This window comes from Tupaia chinensis, unplaced genomic scaffold, assembly GCF_000334495.1.
Source record: "Tupaia chinensis unplaced genomic scaffold, TupChi_1.0 Scaffold000009_1, whole genome shotgun sequence".
In the NCBI taxonomy this organism is placed as follows: Eukaryota; Metazoa; Chordata; class Mammalia; order Scandentia; family Tupaiidae; genus Tupaia; species Tupaia belangeri.
Window position 1 is genome coordinate 292,266 of NW_006159439.1, and position 8,596 is coordinate 300,861.

Genomic DNA, 8,596 nt, shown 5'->3' on the forward strand with positions numbered 1-8,596 from the left:
CCGCAATCCCTTCTCCTCCATTCTCCTCTCGGGATCTTGGGCACGCACGCACACGCGCCCAGCGTGAGTTTTAAGCCACCGGGTCCGGGACACGAACCGTGGTCGACTACGTGGGAGTCCAGTGACATAGCCATTACGCTAACTGTTGGTTCCCTATTTCTTTTTCTCTTGAATACAGAGAAAACTTAATAGAAAAGAGAACTTTTATAAATCTCAGTAATAAAACAAATAACAACAAAAACGTCTTTTTTTTTTTTTTTTTAGAAAATAGTCTCTTTAATGTCTTGTTTTTTACTAATTTTTGAGCAGTCAAAAGGGTATTCTGAGATCTGTAAGGCTCTCAAGAAGTAATGAAGAACAGGGCAGAGGGAAAAACCAATATATTCTCTTTCATCCAATCACTGCAACAGAATCATGTAAACTATTAAAAATACTCATGATGTTGTTTCTCAGGTGGTGTGGAGGTTAAGGTTCTTGATCCCACATGGTCATCTGTTTGGTTCAAGCCCTGAACCAGGTGGATTGAAAAAAAACATGCTGGGTGCATATGCGTGAAAGGCCCTGAATCCCCGGAGGAGACTAGAGAAGTGATTGAGGTGTGGCCACCCTTCGGTGAGTGATTTCTCATTTTCTCTTTCTCTGTCTCTCTCTGGTAAGTGTGCATGCCATATAGCAAAATAGACAGACAAACAAACAAACAAAACAAAACAAACAAACAAAACGCTGAAAATGCCAAAGACTTCATCAGGGAGATTCTGATCTTCTGATTGTATTAGCCTAAAACGGCATGGACATTGGTTTTCTCACGATTTCCCCAGGTGGTTTCAATGTGTAGTCAAGAATTATGGGACCAGCAGTTAGCGTAATGGCTATGTCGCTGGACTCCCACGTAGTCGACCGTGGTTCGCATCCCAGACTCGGTGGCTTAAAAATCACACCGGGTGTGTGTGTGCGTGTGTGCCCAAAATCCTGAGAGGAGAATGGAGGAGAAGGGATTGCGGTGTGGCCATCCCCCCTGGGGGGTGATTTCTCACTTTCTGTCTCTCTGTCTCTCTCTGTCTATCTGGCGAGTGCACGTGCACGTGCCCTATAGCGAAAAAAAAAAAAAAAAAAGAATTAGAACAACTAGTCTATTCTAGAACAACAAAACTGTTCAAGTTATACCTGGCAGACCTCACCCTTGAATTAGACACTATCATAAATGAAACCCTCTCTGTTTCTAACTATTGGGTTGTTGAAAAAGTCGAGACATATTTGCATAGAAAAACAAAAAAAAAAGTCATGATTTTTCTGACAACCTAGAAGTTGTGATACTCTATTCAGTTCCAGAATTTGTGGCTGTTAGATAGTAAATCGTTAGCCTTCTAATGGACCCTTTCATCTTGCACCTGGCTGTCACAGAGAGGACGGAATGGCAAATCTGTCTTGCCTATGCTACTACTTTGTCCTTCCCACACCTGTCAGGCCTTTCTTATTTATTATCTAAAATTATTATTATTATATATTTTTGACATTTCTTAAATTTACTTTTAACCACTGTACATTTTTATAGTGAACAGACTTTTTCCAGCATGGATGCAGTGCGTATCAATCAAGTTAAAGATAATACCACATACATCTTCATAAACATAACTTTTCTAATAATCGTCTGTTCAAAGTTAGCCTAAATTAAGCATCATGATTTCTCTCAAGACGAAATTTAGGGCAACGATGACCTAATGAACCAGAGCTGACATCTAAGGGAGAGCGACTACCTCTGGCCAGAAGCGGGATCGTTTCCTGGGAAAGATTTCCGAAATTAGATTTATAGAAGTTTATATATGTTCTGATTTGAGTAGTAAGCTCTATTTTAAACATTGATTGTGAAATAAACGAAGATAAACATACACATAACTCTATGGCATGAAAATGTTGAATCAGGAGCAGATTTTTTCATTAGGAGGATAGAAAATAATTGAGAAGGAGAGTGGTGTAAATTCTGGAGAAGGAAGATCCATATTCACGGTTCCGAACAAGGGCTCTGTCCCTGGAAATATATGTTACTTGGGCTATGACACAAGTATACTCTAGAAAAGGAATAATTAAGAATGTCGTGTAACTTGGTAGAAGTCAGTAAAACACGTTTGTTTGGTCCAATCTGAAATGGTCTCTTGTGTGTGTATGAGTTTTTAATACTTCTTTTTTATTACATTTAATCACATATATCTTTACGGTGTGTAACATTTCTTTTTCAGCACTATTACCATGCATATCGGTCAAGACAAAGACTGAAATGATCTCTTCTTGATTTGTATAGATTCCGAACTATGTAGTAGAAGTTGAGGAAACTGCAAAAACTATATGCAAGACATGAGATAAAGGTTCAGATATTTTAAGTGAAAATGATTATTTAAACTCCCAAGTTTATATACTAAGAGAAGTGTTCATAGATAACACACGCAGGCAGAGTTTGTGCAGGATACTTTTAGAATCCATGTTGTTAATGTGTCACTTCCCTTCCGCTGGTATCTCAGAAGAGAAACATGTAGTCAGGGAAGATTCCTAGTAGGTTCGTCTAGCACCACCGTAATTCTACAAAGCAGCGGGCTCTCCCATACATAGCTACAGTTCTGTTCTTACAACCCAGGTTTCCCTTTAGTTTGCATGATTTTATTAAATATTTTATGTACTTTAAAATTCTGTTTATTTAATAGAAAGACAGCACGTTTCTTCTTCTATCAAGAAATTGAACTTCACCAACATAGCAGGACTCCTCAAAGTCATCTGGACTAGCTCTGAACAGTGTCGCAAGCTTACTCATAAGGACATCTTTTAACAGAAACTATCCTAGAAACAATTACTTCAAAAGGTCTGTATATTTTTCTTGGAAAAAATGTAAATATTATTTCAAAAACATTTAAAATATCTTATAGATTCAATAGCATAGCAGTATTAAAAATCTGTGGGTTATTGAATTCTTCACTTAGCAAAACACGGCCTGTCTCTTTCTACGTCTGATAGTGTATGTGTCTCTGTGGATCTGCCTTGTTTCCCATCTATGTCCTTTTTTTTTTTTTCTGCTATAGGGCACGTGTGCTCGCCAGACAGACAGAAGAGAGAGACAAAGAGACAGAAAGCGAGAAATCACCCCCCAGGGGGGATGGCCACGCCGCAATCCCTTCTCCTCCATTCTCTTCTCGGGATCTTGGGTACGCACGCACATGCACCCGGCGTGAGTTTTAAGCCACCGGGTCCAGGACGCGAACCACGTGGGAGTCCAGCGACATAGCCATTACCCTAAATGCTGGTTCCCGATCTATGTCCTTTTAAAGTAAAAACTTTGACAAAAAAATATTTATGAGATTTAAAAAAAAAAAATTTTCTTTTTTTAAATGTAATTTTTTTTAAACTCAAACCGTATTTATTCCTTATATATTGGAAAAATGGAAGCATGACATTTTATAATTTTCCCATGTTTCACATTTGACAGTACCACATTCTATTTTGATAATTGTTTGATTTTATAAATTGTATGACAGCAAATTTTCAGGTGCCCAATTGTGAAAATTATTACAATGTTGAGTCTTCAATCTTTAAACTATGTTTCTTTTACTTCCTGCAATGTGTGATATTCTGATATTAGTCAATTCTTTGTTCTTAATTGCACAGGTGTTTGAGCATGGTTGAAAAGATTTTAAAAATATTTTTAATATTTTTATAATAATTTATCTGTAATTACATCGTGCTTATCATCTGGGTATAAAAGTCAGATTCTAAGTTTAAGGCACTTACAGGTAGCCTCAATGATGATACATCTTTCATCATGACTCATGTAGTCTAGTGTAAGATCTAAGTTGTTTTTTTTTTTTTTTTTATCTAAGTTTCTTTTGAGAGGTTTTTGCTATAGGGTGTGTGCATTCCCCAGAAAGACAGAGAGAGACAGAGACAGAAAGTGAGAAATCATTCCCCCCCACCAGGGGGTATGGCTATGCCACAATCCCTTCTCCTCCATTCTCCTCTCCCTCTTGGGCATGCAAGCACATGCTCCTGGCGTGAGTTTAAGCCACCAGGTCTGGGATTCGAACCGTGGTCGACTACGTGGGAGTCCAGCGACATAGCTGTTATACTAACTGCTGGTCCCAAGATCTAAGATTGACACTGTCTTTCCAGCAATAAAGTGCAAGGGTGTCCATTGAAAATCATTTCAGAATTGAGCCTAATACAATGAGCATTGCCAGATAACAGCTTACACAAAATACTGTAGTAATACTGTTTATAAAATAAATATACCAAAACAATAAGTATTTGAATTAAGAACAGTGGTGCTCTTTGATTCATTTCTTTTTGTGTATGTCTGTGTGAGTTTTGCTATAGGGCAAGTATATTCATCAGAAGACAGAAAGTGAGAGATCACCTCCCAGAGGAGATGGCCTTATCAGACTCTTCTTGTCCTTTCTGCTATAGAGATCTTGGGCACACATGCTCATGTACCTGCATGCTTTCAAGTCTCAGGATTGGGAATTAAACCACAGTCAACCACATGGGACAGTGCCTTCACCATCAAATTACCTTCTGGCCCCCATGTTTTATTTCTAATAGTAACCGTTTCATCTTTTCTGAGCAATAGTAGGGACTAATAGTGTAATTATATATTTCATACTTGCTTGATTTGAAATGTCTGACTCTGGGCACAAGACACAAATAAAGCAGCAAACAAGTCTTCCTTCTTGGGAAATTTTTTGGAATCCAGGAACACCGCTGTGGCTACACACAGATTCAGGAGTCTTTTCCAAAATTAAATAGAAGTTTTGTTCAAATGCCAGGTTCTGGACACTCCCTTGGTCACCATGTGTGATAGACACATTTGCAGATGAAACTCTGATCCTCTTGACAACATTGAAGTCATGACTTACAAAGACACCTTTTGTGGCAGAGAGCTTTTCTGTAAAGGCCACACAGATATCCTTTTCTGTCATCTTTTCCTTTAGATTCTGGAGGAACTGGTCCCCTTGCATATCATCAGATACACAGAGCGCCACCCACGTCCAGCCAAAATGCAGCAAAAAGATGATTCCATGAGCCAGAGAGCTGGCCTTGGTGGCCATCTGATAAACTGAGGGAAATTGGTCTTTATCACTTAGAATGGGATCAAAAGGACCTGTGGGCTTTTGTAGAGCTCCAATAGGGTTCCAACTTGGGCTGAAAATGTTGGCATGTTTCCCACAATGATAGCAGCAGGTTGTTTCTGTGTCTGGCAGTTGTAGTTTGGCAGGGACTGATTTCCTCCAGTGAGCATAAAAAGAACACTTTCTAACGTTCTTTTGTCACTGGGAAATGCTTTGTAGAAATCATAACCCAGGGAAAGGTTGGGGAGGAAATGGAGACTTCTTGATCTGCTCAATGGCAAAGTGAAAGGTAAACACAAATTGGTAGTTCCTCCATCGGTACTGAGGTGCTGTCACTTCTTGAGGTAGGCCTCATCAGAAAATCTAGTTGGCTTACAGTTTCTTCTTCTTCCATGGTATAAAGAGGGAAAAACCCACCCAGTATCAGGTCCCCATCCTTGTAGACACTTGGCTTCAGGTATCTATGACAGCAAAAATGTGTCATCTCACATTCCGTTTGTAAAGGCTGGAAATATTTCTGGGGTTCATGGCTGGAGACCTCCTAGAGTATACTGAGCTTATTTGTGCTGTGGTTCAAGGCTGGCTGAGTGTGAGAATTAATCATGATAACAAGACTTTCTTGAGGGTGCTGTCTCTCTCATGGAAGAAAAAAACTTTCTGTAATAAAAACCGAATCATGGATAGAGACCGTTCCTTTCCCTTCAGGTTCTGGTCTCCTGGTAACAGAACTCCTTTTATATGTAATTTTATACTGATGTAGATTCATTTGAAAGTAAATCCTAACACAACCATAATAGAAAAAAAATAAAACAATATAACTTACCTTCTATCTATCCCTGAACCTCTAGAATAGACATGTAAAAATATTAAATTTTGCTGTGAATATGATAATTGCTTGATGAATTCAGATAGCAAACTCCATGAGAGGAATAAGGAATCCCATCTGTTTCATTGCTCCTTACCTGGTGCATGGGCACGGGGCCTGGTACACAGTGGGTGTTCAGCTATTATTTGTTGGAAACATTCAAGCATTTAAAATATGGTCTTCTCTTCGAACCTCAAGTATCAAACAGAAAAATTTTAGAATTTGGGTAATTATCTCTAGTCTAATACTTGATGTAAAAAACAATGTGAGTTATTAATGTATCTACATTTTCCGTTGTGAGGTCTTAGTACAGTTTGTTACAAAATGATACTGGATAAAAGGAGGCACAGGTACCTATGACTTTAGCCATTATGAAAACATACTTTTCTCATTCATTTAGAAAATTCTCAAAAAATATGTTTATTTTAATTCTCCCAATAGTAACGCAGTCTTTGAATAAGTGACGAGAAACACTGTTGAATGTGGTTCTTTAAATCCTCATGTTTCTCTTACACAGAAAGTAATCCTATTGCTTTTAAAAAACCTTTCCTTTTTTTCTTACTATGTCTTCCTTTGCTAAGCATATTTTTTCCTAATTTTTACTAGAAAGAGAAATGTTATTTCGCACTAGCGTTTATTGTTTATGTTAACTTCATTTTTGAGGGTGAGTGGGGGGAAAAAGGGAGGAAACATTTAACAGACAAAAGAATGTAAAGTTCTCTGTTGAAAGAAATCTGTAATTTTTGCTTTATAAAAATAAAAATTAAAATAAATAAATTATTGTTTTCTGGAAAAATAAATATTAAAGAATGAAACTTTACTTTTGAGATAACACATTTCACTTCTCATCTTCTCAACTCCTGAAGAAGTTTTGTGGGTGTATATTATTGTTTAGTGTTGAAGATGAGAGAGTGTGCAAGTTACAGGGTCCCTGTGCTCAGGATATTTTTTTTTTATTTTTTAATGTTCAGATTTCAGTTTTCCTGTCATCAGTTGCGCAATTCTATTAGAACCGTTGATTGATAGGTTGATGAGCACCTTCGTTTATTTATTTGCTTATTCATTGTGCTTATATAGCAAATACTGTAGTATTCATGGAGAGTACAAACATAAACAACATAAATAAAGTTTGTATAGGCAGAATAGAGAAAACAATTCTCAGCAAAAAGGATCAGGAAAAATAGCAATGGCCAGGTACCTTATGCCAAAGAGTTAGCTCTTGATTTTAGATTTTAGATTTCATCAGTAACAACTCTTTAAGAACCTCAGTAGGCTACTGTTTTATCTTCACTCTTGTTTTTATGGACCAGGAGCTAATAACCTACACCAGAGTTTATGCTCACATGTGGTTCTCAAATGTCGTCACTGTTTACCAAGTTTCCAGCATGGGCTTTGGTATTCCCTCATCCCATTTTGCATAGGCTCCGGCGTTTTAGCTTCTGCTTATTACTCAATGAACGAGGGCTGTGAGACAGGTTCATCTGTTCTCAGGATTTTACTCAGGAGGTAAGTCTTCATATTGACGTCAATATGTGCTTTATTAGGCAGTCAGTGCCCGGCAAGATGTTTGGGGCATCTAATGGGAAGGATGTGGGTGAAGGTTCTCTTTTCTCAACCTCTGACTTAAATTTTGAACAGATAATCCATAATTTGAAACCTCAAAACTATCTGGTATCTGCCTAGCTCAGTGACTGACTCTGTGAACAGTATTGTGTTTTTTGTACCTTTGGATTCAGATGAAACAACTTGGGCTAAAGTTTGTCATCTTGCAGTAAGTGTACTGAAAATTTTAAGAAGTATGGCAAACACAGTCCAGCAGGTGGCATGGTGGTTAAGGTGCTAGACTCTAACATGGCCAACTGTGGTTCAAGTCCCAAACCTGGCAGCCTGCTTTCTTGCTTTCTTCTTTATCTCTCTCTTTCTGTCTCTCCCTCTGTCTCTCTCTGGTGAGTGGACATACCCTATATCAAACTAAAATAATAGTAATAATAATAAATAAAAATAGTAAATAATTCCTTTAAAACAAGAAATATGCCCAACACTTCAGAGCTTGGTTTTTAGGTTTTTTTTTTTTTTTTTCTTTTCGTCAGAGGGCACAAGCACTTGCCAGAGAGACATGAAGAGAGAGAGAAAGAACCCCTACATGGAGCATGGGTACACCTCAATCCCATCTCTATTTTCCTATCCTGTTGGGATTTGGGATACACATGCACATGTGCCCAGTGTGTTTTTCAAGTTGCTGGAGTTAGGATTTGAATTGCAGTCAGCCATGTGGGATCCACTTTCCTTAATCAATAGGCCATGAGGCTGGTCTGAAAGCATTTTTGCAAACAGACCTTTTAACTCTAGGTACATTTTCTAAGAATTTAAATATAGGTTTCTTTTCTTTGTTTTTGTTTCTAATGACAGGTGGCAATTTGACATCTTCATTTGGTCCCTCTGTACATACATGATAAAGTTTTCAACCAAGAATGGTTAGGCTTCTTACTGCTTAGCACTGTATTTTCAAATGGTTGTTAACTCTTTCTTTAAGAGACATTTGAGAATATATTGCATCTATAGAACAAGAAAAAACTATTTGCTTGTTCTGTAAATGTAATGGTTCTAAAACATTTTATATATATAT

The 8,596-nt window shown here is 37.7% G+C and overlaps 1 protein-coding gene across 1 annotated transcript in view; it reads left to right on the forward strand.

Moving 5' to 3' along the window:
• Positions 1-8,596, forward strand: part of CSNK2A2IP (casein kinase 2 subunit alpha' interacting protein) — a 156,892-nt gene that overhangs the window by 88,070 nt on the left and 60,226 nt on the right. Inside the window, exon 3 of the mRNA XM_027766086.1 lies at positions 2,694-2,848. The gene's annotated coding sequence lies outside the window, so the exon portion shown is untranslated. The remainder of the gene's footprint in view (positions 1-2,693; positions 2,849-8,596) is intronic.